This window comes from Ovis canadensis, chromosome 3 (genome assembly GCF_042477335.2).
Source record: "Ovis canadensis isolate MfBH-ARS-UI-01 breed Bighorn chromosome 3, ARS-UI_OviCan_v2, whole genome shotgun sequence".
In the NCBI taxonomy this organism is placed as follows: Eukaryota; Metazoa; Chordata; class Mammalia; order Artiodactyla; family Bovidae; genus Ovis; species Ovis canadensis.
This window is the reverse complement of record NC_091247.1, coordinates 43,332,990-43,348,809: the sequence shown is the minus strand read 5'-3', so window position 1 is coordinate 43,348,809 and position 15,820 is coordinate 43,332,990. Positions and strand designations below refer to the sequence as shown.

Genomic DNA, 15,820 nt, shown 5'->3' with positions numbered 1-15,820 from the left:
CACTCCAGGGTTCTTGCCTGGAGAATCCCAGGGCCGGGGCAGCCTGGTGGGCTGCCGTCTATGGGGTCGCACAGAGTCAGACACAACTGAAGCGACGCAGCAGCAGCAGCAGCAGCAGCAGCAGCGTACCTCTTGATGTTGTTTAGTCGCTGAGTCCTGTCTGACCCTTTTGTGACCCCATGGACTGCAGCTGTGAAGCTCCTCTGTCCGTGGGATTTCCCAGGCAAGAAAACCGGAGGTGGGTTGCCATTTCCTTGTCTAGAGTATCTTTCCAACTCAGGGATTGAACCGGCATCTACATTGCCGGCAGATTGTTTACTGATGAGCCATCAGGGAAGCCCTCACGTATTTCTAGGTCTCTTTAAAAATCCCGTGGGTGGAGGAGCCTGGTAGGCTACAGTCCATGGGGTCACAAAGAGTCAGACACGAGTGAGCGACTTCACTTTAAAAAGTACACCAAGACAGGGACTTCTCTGGCAGTCCAGTGGATAAGATTGTGTGTGCTTCCACCGCAGGGGACTCGGGCCCCATCTCTGGTCAGGGAACTAAGATCCTATATTCTGCACAGCTCCTCCTCCACCTCCCCCAAAAGTACGCCCAGTCTACTGCATGGAATCCCATGCAGACGGCTTAAACACAGTTCCTCTCAAACCACGTATATTCTTTATTCTCTAAGTCTCTACATCTTCTTCTCTCTATATAATTGGTTTTCTTTAATTTCTTCAAAGCCACAGTAGGACAGGTGCTTTAAAAACACTTTCACATTTAATCCTTTCAGTAGTCCGGGAGACTGATGTATATTACTCTGACCATTTCACAAGTGAGGAAATCTAAGTATGTGGGCTCAGAGTTTCAGTAACTTGCCCAAGGCCGCACAGCTAATTAGGGACGTGGTGGGGGGTGGAATTTGAACTAGGTCAATTAAATACGTAATCCAGACTTTCCAGCAAACCTCACTGCCCCCTGATTAATAGGATTTTCATCTACTCATGTTTTGAAATTGGAAAACAGTAAGGTACTCTTGGTTACTCTATCTCTCCTTCACAGATAGGCAGAGAAGGTTTACTGATATCACCTCCTAAATGACACTAGAATGTGTCTCTTCCTCTTTCCCCACTGCTATAATCTTACTTTGGCCCTTCCTCACATCTCACGTAAAATACTGCAGTAGCCTCCTAACAAGTTTCCATTCCCTGCCCCTCCATCCCAGCCCACTGAGGAAAGGTCCTAGTTGTTGTTGTGTTTTTTTTTTTTAATTTTTTATTTATTTGGCTGCCCTGCGTCTTAGTTATGGCATGTGAACTCTTAGTTGCAACATTTGGGTCTAGTTTCCTGAGCAGGAATTGAACCTGCGCCGCTGCGGCTCAGATGATAAAGAATCTGCCTGCAGTGCAGGAGACCCAGGGTCAGGAAGATCCCCTGGAGAAGGGAATGGCTACCCACTCTAGTATTCTTGGCTGGAGAATTCCATGGACAGAGGAGCCTGGCAGGCTATAGTCGTTGGGTTTGCAAAAGAGTCGGACTCGACTGAGCAACTAACACTAACTAACCCCTGCGCTGGGAATGCGCAGTTTTAGCCACCAGATTGTCAGGGAAGTCCTGGTCCTAGTTTTAAACTCTAAATCTGAAAAGTCACAGACCATCCAGAGGACATTTAAGCCATATATACCAAGAGTCTTCAAAGTGACTGTACCCTTTCAATCAGTAATTCTTCTACTTCTGTGAATCTACCTTTCATAAAGAATCCCGTGGGTGGAGAAAGCTTAAGTTCACAAAGATGATCAGGGCAGTATTACCGATGTAGTACATTCATCCCCTTCAAGTTTTTAAAAACTCTCATTATGGAATAAATTATCAAGTTATATATCAAGTTATATCAAGTTACTTTCAACTCCCAACAATAAGAAAATCTGTCTCCTGCCATCTTTGGGAGGTCCTTGGAAGACTGTGGTTATGAGTCCTCCCTGGTCGCCCCCAGTCTCCATTTACCTGGTTCTCTCAGGTTTGTTGTTGTTTGTTAAGTCTCTCATTGTGTCCAACTCTTTGTGACCCCATGGACTACAGCCTGCCAGGCTTCCCTGTCCTTCACCATCTCCCAGGGTTTGCTCAAACTCATGTCCATTGAGTGGATGGTGCCATCCAACCGTCTCAACCTCTGACACCCCTTTCTCCTCCCGCTCTCAGTCTTTCCCAGCATCAGGATGTTTCCCAATGAGTTGGCTCTTCTCATCAGGTGGCCAAAGTACTAGAGCTTCAGCATCAGTCCTTCCAAGGAATAGTCAGCATTGATTTCCTTTAGGATTGACTGGTTTTATCTCCTTGCAGTCCAAGGGACTCTCAAGAGTCTTCTCCAGCACCCCAGTTCAAAAGCATCAATTCTTTGGCACTCAGCATTCTTTTATATTGCACTCTATGACATCTGTACATGACTACTGGAAAAACCATAGCTTTTGACAATCTGGACCTTTGTCAGCAAAATGACGTCTCTGTTTTTTAATCGTCTAGGTTTGTCATAGCTTTTCTTTCAGGGAGGAAGCATCTTTCTTTTAATTTCACAGCCACTGTCCCCAGTGACTTTCAAGCCCAAGAAAACAAAGTCTGTCACTGTCTCCGCTTCTCCCCCATCTATTAGCCATGGAGTGATGGGACTGGATGCCGTGATCTTAGGTTTTTGAGTGTTGAGTTTTAAGCCCGCTTTTTCACTCTCCTCTTTCACCCTCATCAAGAGGCTCTTTAGTTCTTCAGGTCTAACAGTCACTAGCTTCCATGTCACCCTCAGGGCATGTGGAAGTTTGGTGAGGTTGGAGACACCTCACTGTTCCCTCTGAGGTCTGACCAGCACCTGCTAGGAGGGGGTGGGGAGTTGTCAGGGAGGAGCGTGTAGGTGCTGGCTGTCACAGGAGCCTGGACTCTTCCCCTGGCCAGAGGACATCTTTTATTTTGGAGAAAATCCACAAGTGCCTCTGCTCAGGTTTCCCTCAGAGCCATTTCCTGTCTCTTCTCCCCACTGTACACTCAGTCACCTCAGTGGGGTAGACTTTGAAAACAAAGCCAGGAAGGGAATGTTTTTCAGCTTCTTCTTTCATGTCACCACAAACCTCCCCTGAGGAAAGTAAACACAAGGCCTGCTACCTGCTTGAGGAAGGGGAAGAGGGGAAAATGGTTGAAAAAATAGATATATTACAACAGTAACCTTCTGCTTTTCCAGTCTCTTCCATGCCTGTGGAAATCTCTTTCCTGTCTGTAGCTTTTGTTATTTCACATTTGTGATCTAACACAAATAGACTGGGACTTCCTTGGCACTCCAGTCTAGTGCTTAGGACTTTGCCTTCCAATGCAGGGTGTATGTGTTCAATCCCTGCTGGGGGAGCTAAGAGCCCACATGCCTCCTGGCCATAAAACCAAAACATAAAAAGAAACAATATTGTAACAAATTAAATCAAGATTTTTCAAAGCAGTCCACATTTTTTTCAAAACATCTTAAAAAAGAGACTGCCAGATATTTTTCCAATAAAGATGGGTTTATTTGGGATCAACTGAAATTTGCAAGGCGGGGGTCTTCAACTCTGTCGTGCAAGTTCCCCACCTTAAGGGAAGGAGACTGCTTTTTTAGAGGGGCAAAGGCATGGGAGAGTGCTGTAGTAAACAGTGTCCTTAACTTTTCCTTGCCAGGAAAGAAGAGGTGTCATTTCTTCTTTCTGTTGGGCTCTGCTATGGTTGCAGGGCATGAGTGAGCCCCCATTCTGGTCTCTAAACTCGATTTACTTGAGGTTTCTGCTTAATAATCTTAACATATCTCTACCTCATTTTCACCTCCAGCTCTGACTTCTGAACTTCAGCTCTATATGCCTCCAACTAACCGCAAATCAGCACCACTAGACATCTCACTTTCACTTTATGTCCAAAGTTAACCATTACCCGCAAGTCAACCTTCTCTGTGCATGTCTTCTTCCTGTCAGCGAGATGGAGTATACAGGCCAAGTGAAGTTCCTTCCCTGACGCTACACCCACCTAGAAGCCTCAAGATGCCTGCTGGCACCCCCAGTTTAGCAGCTCTTTTGTAGAAGTTTTTCCATCTGGTACCACTTCAGAGGCTAATGAATGGTCTGTTACCACCAAATAAAAATTGGCAGTCATCCTCTGGTTCTACAAGAATGAAGTCATTGGCCACTGCACTCTCTGACTTTCAGCACATCCTTCAGGTTCAGGGTGGGCCTTAGGAATGAGGCACTCTGTGCTCTGGGAAAAATTGGCAGGACAGGCCTTCAGTTAGTTAGATGTTTTCAGGAGGAGTTTTCATGAGCCCAATTTCTGATACCTCATACCTGCTGCTGTTGCTGCTAAGTCGCTTCAGTCATGTCCATCTCTGTGCGACCTCATAGACGGCAGCCCATCAGGCTCCCCTGTCCCTGGGTTTCTCCAGGCAAGAACATTGGAGTGGGGTGCCATTTCCTTCTCCAGTGCATGAAAGTGAAGAGTGAGAGTGAAGTCGCTCAGTCATGTCCGACTCTTAGTGACCCCATGGACTGCAGCCCCCCAGGCTCCTCCACTACCTAGAAAAGCACTAAAATTGTTACCAGAGACATCTGTCCCTCATGACTGAAGCAACCTTCTGCCAAAATGTGTGCTTAAGTGCAAGTGACCCCTTCACTAAGCTCCCATATGTCCCGACTTCCTCCCCGACCTCTTCAGAGCAGTGCCTCAGAGCTCTCTGAGAGGCTGTTTCCCAGGCTATCGTCCTCATTTTGCCCTAAATAAAACTGAACTCAAAATTCTCACATTGTGCAGGCTTCCCCAGTGGCTAAGAATCTGCCTGAAATGTAGGAGATAGGGGTTCCATTCCTGGGTCAGGAAGATTCCCTGGAAAGGGAATGGCAACCCCTCCAGTAAGCTTGCCTGGGAAATCCTATGGACAGAGGAGCCTAGTGGGCCATAGTCCGTGGGGTTCAAAGAGTCGGACACAACTGAGCATGCACACAAGCAAGCATATACCAGTTTAAAAAATGAGGAGTGTAGACTCCCTTCTTGCTGTATTTACAAATGTAAAGTTTTCACTGATTTTTAAGCGATTTTCATCCTCTTTCTCTTCATTATTGCATTTAAAGTATATCAGTGATGGTTAACTCCAAAATTTAGTCTAAATATTACATTGAGATAGGGTACTGATGAAGATTTAGAAGATGAATGTGTTACCAACCCGGACTTTAATCAATAGACCCTGATAAGAGGACAGAGGAGGAATTCAGGCAAGGCTCTATGGGGACTAGTGCTGTAGCATGAGGGAGTAAAGTCAAGTAAAAAGTTCCCTTGGAGAAGGAAATGGCAACCCACTCCAGTATTCTTGCCTGGGGAATCCCATGGACAGAGGAGCCTGGTGGGCTACAGTCCACGGGTGGCAAAGAGTCGGACACGACTGAGCGACTTCACTTTCACTTTCACTCCCACTCCCCGAAGGGGGCAGCTGGTTCCTTAAGTGGGGTGAGGGGAGGGGTGGATCTGTGGGGGCCAGAAGGGGTTTGAGTGGTCTGCCCACCCCTTTGTGGTGCTATGTGCAAGCATCATGCATGGCACCCTGCTTTTGCTCCCGGAACCTCAGAAGTGGCAGTTGGGTTTTGGCCTTTTTGTATTTTTTTGTTCATAGTTTGTGCCACCTGCTCACACATGCAGTTATTTTTAGTCTCTTATAGTTTCTTTGTATTTTGTTGCTAGAGGAGATGTCCAGGTGCAAGCACTGCAGTAAAGGGTCCCAGGTCCCAGCCTGTCTCAAATGGACCATCACCTGCATACTTGGCCCCGGGACCAGACACAATGACCGCTGAGCCTTCGAACTCTTCTCCTTTGGGGCAGGCATGAGGACATTTTTTGTTGCTGTAGGAGACATGGTTGCATTGTGCAGCCTCAGAAATGGACTATAGTGGAGGTCCTTTTGGCCACCAGGACCTGAATATCCTTCTGATTTGGAGTGAGCCCCCCTACTCTGAGTCTTAGATTGAGGTTGGGCCCCTCTCCCACACTAGAAGCCAACTGATCCAGCACAAACCACGACAGAAACCAGAACTCTCCTTGCCTAATGGTAGTTAGAACACAGGAATATGACCTACAGTTAGACAAGTCAATGCTGCTGCTGCTGCTGCTAAGTCGCTTCAGTCGTGTCTGACTCTGTGTGACCCCATAGACAGCAGCCCACCAGGCTCCCCCGTCCCTGGGATTCTCAACGCAAGAACACTGGAGTGGGTTGCCATTTCCTTCTCCAATGCATGAGAGTGAAAAGTGAAAGTGAAGTCGCTCAGTCATGTCCGACTCTTAGTGACCCCATGGACGGCAGCCCACCAGGCTCCTCCATCCATGGGATTTTCCAGGCAAGAGTACTGGAGTTGGGTGCCATTGCCTTCAGTCCTGCCCAAAACTTGAATCTTGAATAAATACCTAACATCACAGAAGAGTTGGAAAATACTTCACGGTGGCACTGAAAGTGCAGACATAAATCCTAACCAGAGCGGCTGGAGCAGTGTGGCTTGGGCTGAGAATCTTGCTCCCCAGTCTTACTGGATTTTTACCATTTCCAGACCTGGTCTCCCAGCTTTTCTGATATAAGAAATATAACCATATACATTTCTAGATTTATTTTGCTTAAGCTTAGAGGCACCATAGGTAAGAAACTCTCTCTCTCTCAGCCTCATTCTTTAAAATCCCAGACAGGGATTCAGGCCATCTCAGGTTGGGTCACACCTTTGTGGAGAAGAGGAAGGAGATTATAGTTGGCCTGCCCTGGGCTCCACGCCTTCTTGTTCTCTATCCTTCCTGCCTTGGGAGGTGAGAAATGTGATGCCCCTAAAGACTCATCTGATCCAAGGGATTTCAGACAATTCCTCAAAGGAAAGATCACTTCTCAGGCAAAAGCAAAAGATGCTCACAACACATAATTACAGGAAGTCATAGCTAAAAGGTGGCACAGTGGTAAAGAATACACCTGCCAGTGCAGGAGATACAGGAGATACATCCCTGGAAGGGGAAGATCCTCTGGAGAAGGAAATGGCAACCCACTCCAGGATGCTTGCCTGGAAAATCTGAGGACCCTGGCTGGTTACAGTCCATGGGGTTGCAAAGAGTCGGACACAACTGAGTGACTGAGCATGGATGTGAACATTGCTAAAAGGAACCTCAGGAGTCATCCATCCTACGCCCTCTTACAGACAAGGAAACCGTACAGGGTTGAAAATTATAAAGGCTAGGCACAAGGTACACACAGTGCTGCAGAGCTGAAAGGAGGAAGAGGGCACATCAGGTTGAGGAGATCAAGGTGGGATTTGATCTGGGACCTGACATACAACAGGGGTACTGGGCTGTTTTGCCAACTTCAGGATTACTTTTGCGCTCATAGTCTGCTTATTTCAAACTCCACCTCCCATAACTTCCTTGGCTTTTTGAGAGCTTACTTATTTGCCCTTGATTTTGTTTTCAAATTCCCTTCACTTGTATTTGGTAGCCTGATTCTATCCTCGACCTGGTTACCTGTTTGACTTGGTTCATTCTCTGTCCAGCTGGTTGTCTTGGCTAGGAAAGCCCCAAGTCTCAACCAGTGGGACTGGATGACAGCCCAAGGTCTTCTGTGTATTCAGAGAAGACCAAGGGCCACAAACAAAAACATCTTCCAGGGTCAGGCTGGCTGTTACTTAACACAGAAGTGGTGCTTATGGGATTTAAATTTCTTGCCTAAAAAGCAAAAGCAAATAAAATCAATGTGTTGCCCAAGTAAAACCAAGAAACCATGTGGGCTAATTTCTTCTCTGCCAAAGTTTATGACTCTTGGATTAGACAGAACCCCCCGCTATCATTGCAGGTTCTGGAAAACCCAACAGGTTTTATCTGGTAACCTCTCTGAGGCCAAAGAGCTTAATGGTAAAGAATGTGTGCTCTGGAATTCAAGTTGCCCACAGCGGGGGTTCAGACAATTACAGATCTGTTTGATGAACTGGTGAGAGACATTCAAGGTAAGCCAGATTGCTCAAGTGCTGCTGGGTAAACGTATCAGAACGCAGGAGGGGCCTGACACAGATTACCAGGTGATCCCTTCCCCACTCCAGGCCGGTGGTAGTTCTTCTATATCCCAGGATTCGCTCAGCAGTACAAACTGTGCATTTAAGCTCCCAGGCCTCATGCTAGCTGGAGGAGAGGAGGAGGTGGCGGAAGAGGATGTGCATCGTGGCCTCCCACGAGCTGGATCCCACTTCCCCTCAAATTCCATCACCGATTTCCCATCGGAACGGGCTGCTCGGAGAGCCGCTAAGCAACTCCTGGTTCATTTATTCACAAGCCTCCCATCCTTTCCGAGCCTGCCTAAGGTTCCACCTAAAGCTGTCCCCAACCATCAGGCCGGAGGGACCTCGCCATCTTCCGGCGCTCGAGCGCTGTGGCACCTGTTCAGGCCTCGGTCACACGCCTAATTGTTAAGATGCGAATGTAAACAGACGCACGAAGACTGGGTCCGCCTCTCTGGCAGAAGCGTGCCAGGAACACTGCCAGGCGCTTTGCCCAAAATGAATGGAAATGAACGGGGGCATGACTTGGGCTGCGGCCGACTACCTAAAACAGAGAGCCCGATGGCACCCACCGTTCCTCGCGGCCGGGGACTACGCGCCCTCTCACTACCCCTTTCATCCAGGACACTAGAACGTGAGCCGCCAGCGCGGAAGGCGAGGAAGGACGGCCGACCGAAGAAGCGCCGGCTTCCCATAGGCCAAGGTGGTACCAGGGCGGGCTGTTCTTGCAGGAGCGGGTAGTGCATTGGTCGACCCTCCGGCCTGAGGGCTGGGATTGGTCGCGCCTCTCCGAAGGCGCCCTGGCGCGGAGGCGGGGCAGCGGAGGGCGTGACCGGCGCTCGGTCCCGCCCCAGGCGTTCAGGACTCCGGCGGGAGGGCCTCGGTGACCACCTGGGACTCCGTCTTCGGAGCTGCCGCATGCGACTGTTGACGCCGCCGGCTCGTTCGGGGAGTCCGAAGGGTTCCGGACGCGGTAGGTAGCGACCGGCTGGTGCACAGGCGCGGAGTTCGGGGGGCTGCGGCCCGGCCCCCTCGCCCTGCGGGGGCGGGCCGCGGGGCCTTGCGTCCCCTTCCTCTAAGGGCGCCGAGGCTTTAAGGGGCAGGGGGCGCCTCGTGCCTGAGCCTCCATTTTGCAGGCGGAACTGCGGATGAGGGTAGCGGCCGGGAGTCGGGGCGCGGAGGCGAGAGGCCGTCGTTGGAAAAGCCTGAGCGCGGCGAAATCTGGCCGCGGGAGCGAGCGTGTCCGGGCATCCTGTCCAAGCAGCTGCGCCGCGTTGCTGCCCGGGTTTCAGAGAACTCTCTCCTTTGCGGCCTCGCCTCGGGCGTGTCTTGTTTATTACCCTGCGCGCTCGCCCTGCCCAGGTGCTCCGGGAGTTAGGGGCTCGAGCTGCTCCTGGATCCGGGCTGCCTTAGAGACCCTCTCTCACCCGCTCAGGGTCATTCCGGCTATTAAGATGGAGACGAACGATGCCTTCTGGTCGGTTTGAATGCGGCGGCCCCCGCTGCCGAGGAGAAAATGCAATTCGTCTCACATGTTTTGCCTGGAAAGGCCACCCTTTCCAACTGTCATCACTAGAATGGTTCTCAGCCCAGGGGCACAAGTCCAAAACCTGTTTCAGGCCCTTTATAATTATTGGGTTGGGTTCGGTGTATTGTTTGTAATGAAAATGAGCGGAAACCAGCCAGTGCCACAGCAGATTTGGACCTCACTGGGAGTTTACTGGAGGGGGGTGGGGAGGGCGCACCCGAAGATAGTTGACATTCATAAAAACCCTTACGTTCCTAGACCTAGGATGTGAAGGTTGTTGTTAAAGTGCATGACAGTGTTTTGGGTCAAGAAATCAACGGTACAAGGCTTGATTAAAAGAGGTTGAGGTAACAAAATTCTGTAAAGCAATTATCCTTCAATAAAAGGAAAAAAAAAAAGGTAGAGGTCATCCCTTCTCATTATTGTTCCTTCCACCACCTGGGTCAGTCAGTTCTGGGTCTCCTGCTACAGAAAAGAGCAAATAACTCAGGTTTCACCTCTTCTGGAAAGCTTTGTAAAGGTCTTTCCCTACCCCTCAACTGATAATCACTCCTTAATCTGGTCTGCCTTTTGTAGCCTCTGTCTTTATACATCACACTTTATTGTGGTTTCCCCAGCCCCTAGGACAGCGCTTGGAGCACAGAAGACACTCAGTGGTTGCAGGAAGCCAAAAGAAAGCAAAAAATCAGTAGTGTAGCCAAAAGTCGACAAAACCCTTTAATTCCAGTAACATGTTGGGCCAGTTATTCGTACAGGTGAGGAAAGCAATTGAGCTGTGGCTCTCAAGTCAAATCCCTTAGCTCAACCTTGTTACTACCTTTGGATAAGTTAAGGTAACTTCTTCGTGCCTCAGTTTCCTCAGTAAAATGGGAGTGACAGTAGTACCTACTTCATGATTTCTGAGGAATAAATAAAATATTGACATAAAGTGCTTGGCATAGTTCCCTGGCACAGGGAAAATGTTCCTTAGCTGTTAACACTTGTTAGGATAAAAATAAACATATTTGAGCAGATTCACTAATACTGAACATCTGTATAGTATTTAACCCTCAGGTTCTGTCTGCCTTTTGGTCCTTACCTGTTCCTTGATTTTAAAAACATTCCTTTAGCCATTCCAGATTTTTCCTCCCACTGTAAACGTATTTCCATGGAAGATTACCTGTTTATGCATTTAAAGTACCGTCACCCACTGGAGATTGATGGAGTGCCAAATAACAATTTGGCCAAGTATTGCAGTACTATTTGATGCACTCTTCATGTGGTCTGTTACTGAAAATGGTCATGTAAAAGCAGAGGAGAGGGAAGCTGATGTGGCTGACAAGAAAGTTGGTTCAGATGGAAGTGGACTTGAGATGTTATCTCTCCTTTTAACTTAAATCTGTTTTCGTGAAAAAACTGCCTCCTGTCTTTAAAGTTCACAAACATTGTGAACACTGGAAGAAGTCTTCTGGTAGCTCTGAATCTATTTGCTAGACCGTGAGGTGGCAGATGCACCCTCTAGGGGGAGGTTGCCTCACTTCCAGGTTTTCCTGTACCACTTTCTGGTCACAGGAAACAGGTTAAGTAGTCTGTTTCCTGCCAGCTGTAGGTCCCCTTGGCATGTCAGTTTTTCTTAAATTACTCAGAATCTCCAAATCAAAGACCCTGTCTCCTCTCACTTGTAACTATCACAGGAGAATTCTGGTCTCTGATTGTGCTTTTAGTGTAGCTATATGAATCTGGAATCCTTTTAAGGAAACACTGTTCTTTCTGAAGATGCCCTCCAGTTGTGACATCCTGTCATTAACCATTAAGAAACTTGCCACAAGGTGTGAGCTTTTCCTAGTGTCCTGTTGGAAGGACCTTAAGGACTGCTGCTGCTGCTAAGTCACTTTGGTCGTGTCTGACTCTATGCGACCCCATGGACCACCAAGGCTCCCCCGTCCCTGGGATTCTCCAGGCAAGAACAGGAGTGGGTTGCCATTTCCTTCTCCAATACATGAAAGTGAAAAGTGAAAGTGAAGTCCCTCAGTTGTGTCCGACTCTTAGCGACCCCATGGACTGCAGCCTACCAGGCTTCTCTGTCCATGGGATTTTCCAGGCAAGAGTACTGGAGTGGGGTGCCATTGCCTTCTCCGGACCTTCAGGACAAGGACCATAAATTTCCTACTTTTGTCTGCCTTGCGTAAGGTGGGTACTTGATGAATGGTAGGAAAGCCATTTGTATTTCCCTTTCAGGATGCTGAAACAGGCTTACTAACTTGGTGGTTCTGAAACATTACTGTGCCTACCAACCACCTGGAGAGCTTGCTAAGATGCAAATTGTGACCCCAGAGCTCTGGGCTGGTGCCTGAGAATCTGCATTCCCAGCAACCCTGAGGTGATTCAGGTGCTGCTTTTCTGTGGACAACACTTTGAGTAGAAAGATACTAACATAAGGATCTACATTTGATTTTTAGACGTACTGGTAAACAGGCTTTGTTTTTTTCTGGCATTTGATGAAATGTTGGATTTAGAGCTTTTTTTAAAAAAAATTCTGTTTTTAACACTTCCTCTATTTTTTTCCAAAAATTGTTTGAGTAACCTTTCCAAAATCATTTCAGTGTAACAAGATTTTTAATAAAAGTGATTGAGACAGATCAGGTGAAAAATACCAAAGGTGAATGCCTCTCTGGCCTCTGCATTTTACTTGCGTGAGACTACTGATTCGGTTCTGAGCTTCCAAGCAGCAAGAGCAAAGAGGAGAATTTTTTAAAAATGAGTTTTGCCAGTACCTGTATAAAGAAAAGAGTAAACTGGCTACTCAGTGAAATCGCAGTGTCTGTTACAGAGACCTGAGAATTCTTCTCCAAAAAGAAATGTTCTTAATGGCACCTCCCGAATATCAGCAAGGTTCTTATCAGTCTTCACATCATGTGGCCTGATGGACTTACAGAAAACTGTCAGTACAGTAAAAGCAGTGGCCTGTGGAGCTGCAGCAATGTGGTCCAGGGCCAGCTTCTTTAGACAGTAGAAATGATTTGTGTTATGGGGCAGATGTTTTTTTTGACCTTGCTCTTTGGTGGGAACAGAGTAGTGTTAGTTACTCATTGATGTCCAACTCTTTGCAAACCCCATGGACTATATCCACCAGGCTCCTCTGTCCATGGGATTCTCCTGGTAAGAATACTTTAGTGGGTCACCATTCCCTTCTCCAGAGGATCTTCCTGACCCAGGGAACGAACCCAGGTCTCTGGCGTTGCAGGCAGATTCTTTACTGTTTGAGCTACAGGGAAGACCTAGGTGGGAACAGAGGGTCCACTTAATGGACATGTTCAGTCCCCATCATCCTCATACTCTGAGCTTCGTTGGTTGGCAATAATCTACTGCCAAGGAGGCCAGAGAGCTTGGGGTGGGGGGAGGGGTGGCTGGAAGCTCAGTTACGATCCTTGTAGATGTGGCAGTGCATCTCCTTAAAGGCCATCTGAAGACCTCTCGTGACAAGTTAAAAGATTGGCCTTGCTGTGAGGTTCTCTGTGGCCCCAGTCACAGAGAACACAGTTTTGGTTGATTTTTTTTTTTTAACTTCTTTATTAAGCTGGTTGCATAAAAGACATTGTATATTCTCATGTTACCAGTTCTTGTCATGAACAAAAGCAACAAAAATAGTGCAGTAGTAAGATGTGCTTCACGCACAGTCACACAGTCATAGGAGCTCAGGCCCCGAAGGGGCTGCAGGGCTTGCACAGCCGGGGAAGGAGCAGGTGGAAGGGGGTGGCTTTGAGCCATGGGGCTCCCAGTCTCAACCCCCCCGCACAGCGTTCCTGGCAGCCACCCCACTCTGAGGCCGGCCTGGGCCTCTTGTGACTGCCCCTCTTGTTGGCCTCCCCACATACGTCGTCACCTGCTTTCATACTGCCTCCCATGCCTGGACTGGCTTCTGCCTTTGAGCCCCTTTCTGCCATCCATCTAGTTCCCCCAGAAGCCTTCCAGCAAAACTGGCAGTGCTGGGTCCACCCCACCGCCCCCCCTTTCTTCCTTGTGTGGAGATTCATGTTGCTGGAGAAAGGGCAGCACGGAGAGCCTCTGTCTGCCTCTCCGGCCTGATTCTGCCGCTGTGTGTGCGTGGCATTCATTGACCACTTACACCTATGGCCTCCTACGAAAACAGCTCGGAGCTTGAGGGCTTCAGCCCCTGAACTGGTAGGGCTGGCTCAGGCAGCACCTGGCCTCCATGGCTGGCACAGGTACCCTCTGCGCACCCAGGTACAGAGATGGGTCCCACGCAGAACCTGGCTTCCTGGGCAGAGTTGCTGTAAATCAGATGGTTTGTGAGCTTGTGATTTAGAAATTCCTAATCAGAGGAGGATTGCCCCTTAAGTTGAGCATTTGTACATTTGAATGGTTTAGTTAAAAGAAGAACATAGCCAGCCCCCTTCAACCTCCCCCCCTTTCCACCCACATACGGACTTCCAAGTTCTCTGTTCTCCATCCTGGACAGGAGTGAGTGGGAGGAAGTCCTAGCAACTGTAACAGGCCTGCACAAGGAGTGTGCGGCCAGTACCAGAAAGGGTCAGATGTCCAGACTTAACCAGTTAGTGTGACCCCATACATGATATATGAGCATATCTTCGCTGTAGGGCAAGAGTAAGCCAAGCCTCCATCATTCCTAATTTCTTCTGGTAGGTCATACAGTCTCTGCGGGTCCTGGAAACTGACAGAATTCTAATACCAAACTCCAAGTGGTCCCTCTCCTGGAGTTTGCCCAAACTCATGTCCTTTGAGTTAGTTGATGCCATCTAACTATCTCATCCTCTGCCACCTGCTTCTCCTTTTGCTTTCAGTCTTTCCCAGCATCAGAGTCTTTTCCAAAGAGTCAGCTCCTCACATCAGGTGGCCAAAGTATTGGAGCTTCAGCATCAGTCCTTCCAATAAATATTGAGGGTTGATTTCCTTTAGGATGACTGATTTGATCTCCCTGCAGTCCACAGGACTCTCAAGAGCCTTCTTCAACACCACAGTTGGAAAGCATCAATTCTTTGCTGCTCAGCCTTCTTTATGGTCTATCACATCCATACATGACTCCTGGAAACCATTAGCTTTGCTTATATAGAGCTTTGCTGGCAGAGTGATGTCTCTGATGTTTAATATGCTGTCTAGGTTTGTCTTAGCTTTCCTTCCAAGGAGCAAGCATCTTTTAATTTAATGAATGCAGTCACTGTCCACAGTGATTTCGGAGCCCAAGGAAATATAGTCTGTCACTGCTTCTACTTTTTCCCCTTCTATTTGCCATGAAGTGATGGGACTGGATGCCATGATCTTAGTTTTTTGAATGTTGAGTTTTAAACCAGCTTTTTCACTGTCTTCTTTGACTTTCATCAAGAGGCTCTTTATTCCTCTTCACTTTCTGCCATTATAGTGGTATCATCTGCATATCTGAAGTTATTGATATTTCTCCCGGCAATCTTGATTCCAGTCTGTGATTTATCCAGCCTGGCATTTCACATGATGTACTCTGCATATAAGTTAAATAAACAGGGTGACAATCTACAGCCTTGTCATACTCCTTTCCCAATTTTGAAAGGGAAAATCAGACATGTTCCATGTCTGATTGTAACTTGTTTCTTGACCTGCATACAGGTATCTCAGGCGGCAGGTAAGTGGTCTAGTATTCCCATCTCTTAAAGAATTTTCCACAGTTCGTTGTAATCCACACAGTCAAAGGCTTTTTTGTAGTCAGTGAAGTGGAAGTAGATGTTTTCCTGGAATTCCTTTGCTCTCTCCATGATCTACTGAATGTTAGCGATTTGCTCTCTCATCCTGCAGCTCAAGTGGCTTGTCTCTTGACTTGGCCAAGCACAGGGCTGAACTGGTGTGTGCGGATCTTTCTCAGATGGGAGGCTTGAATTCATTGTTTCATTGTCTGTGCTCAGAGCCCTCCAGTCACTCAGTCCAATTTCTTGTCACTTTCTTGTTAGAAAGGCGGCTGACTGGGGCCTCTGCCCACCTAGGAGCTGCTGACCTCCCAAAACACTGTAAATACAGTGTGTGATCAGAGAGCAGGGATGACCCACAAAGAGTAGCAGATTGTTTAACGCTACTGACAGCATTGCACATTTTCATCTGAGCAGTCCATTTGGTGTTCTGGAAAGGAGGAAGCTTGTCTCACTGGAAGGATTCAAGCAGAATCCCCTTCTCCACCCTCACCCTCAGAGGGGTGAGAAGAAACGGGGATGTGTAAAATCCAGAATCTGTGTGGAAATGAGAGCTGGACTGTCATGCAGTGTTAAGATGC

General features: G+C 48.0%; 1 protein-coding gene across 5 annotated transcripts in view; it reads left to right on the top strand.

Annotated features, from left to right (window-relative positions):
- The first annotated feature begins 8,869 nt into the window (after positions 1 to 8,869).
- CEP68 (centrosomal protein 68) overlaps positions 8,870 to 15,820 on the top strand; it is a 26,781-nt gene continuing 19,830 nt past the window's right edge. For all 5 annotated transcript variants that reach the window (XM_069583016.1, XM_069583014.1, XM_069583015.1 and 2 more), the window contains exon 1: positions 8,870 to 9,012. The gene's annotated coding sequence lies outside the window, so the exon portion shown is untranslated. The remainder of the gene's footprint in view (positions 9,013 to 15,820) is intronic.